Here is a 1,393-nt window from a genome sequence, read left to right as displayed (position 1 = left end):
GTGACATCAGAACAAAACCCAGCCTTTCAACCAGTTTGCATAAATTACATTTAAGGAGTTGTGGTGTTGTTAACAGGAAGTCTGTCGCCAGCCTGATCGGGTACTTGCTTCATAACCAACAGCAAACATTATTGCCCAGTCCAGGCAAGAACTAGCAACTTGGTACAGATAGATAACATTTCTAGATGAAACCATGATGAGTTTATGTTGTGATATTTGCACTTCTCTCCAGAATAACCAAGTTAGGCAGGCTGTCATTTGTGACAACTGTCCATAGGACACATTCAGGAACATGAACCCGTTTCTGTGATTCTGTTCTGATTCTGTGATAAAAGACAGAAAATGTGATCTAAAATTGTGCAAGAATTTAGAAAGAAACTTGGTGAATGGGTAATTAACATTTATCATACTGCGTATTAAGACCTGGAAAGAGGCCTTGGGTCTGTGAGGCCCTGTTAGGAACCATTTGAATAATATTATTGAATATTTATTGATTAAATTTATATGGCCATCCACCAATAAATATTCCTCGGAGAGCTAACAAACAATGGTGAGGGAAACTTGCATAATCGTAATAGACAGCCATGAAGAGTGAGACCTTATCTATTTACACTGCGAGTATATATTGAATTATGCCACCTCAACTGTCATGGTTTCCCTCCCTACACTATCCCCCTAAAGGGGGTGGGGACAGCTTGGGATACTGAAATCTGTTAAAAATCGTAATTCTCAGTGCTTTTTTTATTATTATTAAAAAAATGTTTAGGGGTACTCTCATTTTGACTCAAGAAAATCACCATTTTATATTTCAAATCAGGAAAAATACAGTAAATGGACAAAAGTACAAAGATTCACAAGATGTTTAGGGGTATGCGTACCCCTGTGACACCCCAGAAAAAAGCACTGGTTCTCCTTCACAGAACTACCATTCCCAGGCTCCCATAATTCCATGGGAAGTGAGAATTACTGTTAAACCAGTTTAAATTAGTGATGTTGTCATGCCTTTACATATGCAAACTTTTGAGGAGACCTTTAGATCTTTTGTGTTCCTTCCTCAGATAATGCATTAAATATTTTTTGGGGGGGGGCACATTTCTCCCATATGCCTTTATCTCCTTCCTGCACTGAAAATTATCCCTTTTAGGATTCCAACTTCAACATACAAAACCTGTTAGTAACTATGAGTAAGTGAGAGAAACTGACTCCTAGTGTTTCTGGCTGAGATTCTTCAGTATATTCCAGTATGTTCATCAAATTCCTACTCTCTGTATCCTGAATAATGCAACTAAGTGGAAAAACAAATCTTCCAGGAGAAGAAGCAATTTCACATCTGAAAAGAGATTGCAGTCTTGTTACGGAAGCGACCAGCTGAATACATAAGCAGATCCTGATC

The sequence above is a fragment of the Podarcis erhardii genome (genome assembly GCF_964252035.2).
Source record: "Podarcis erhardii genome assembly, chromosome: 1".
Lineage (NCBI taxonomy): Eukaryota > Metazoa > Chordata > Lepidosauria > Squamata > Lacertidae > Podarcis > Podarcis erhardii.
This window is presented reverse-complemented; position numbering follows the sequence as displayed.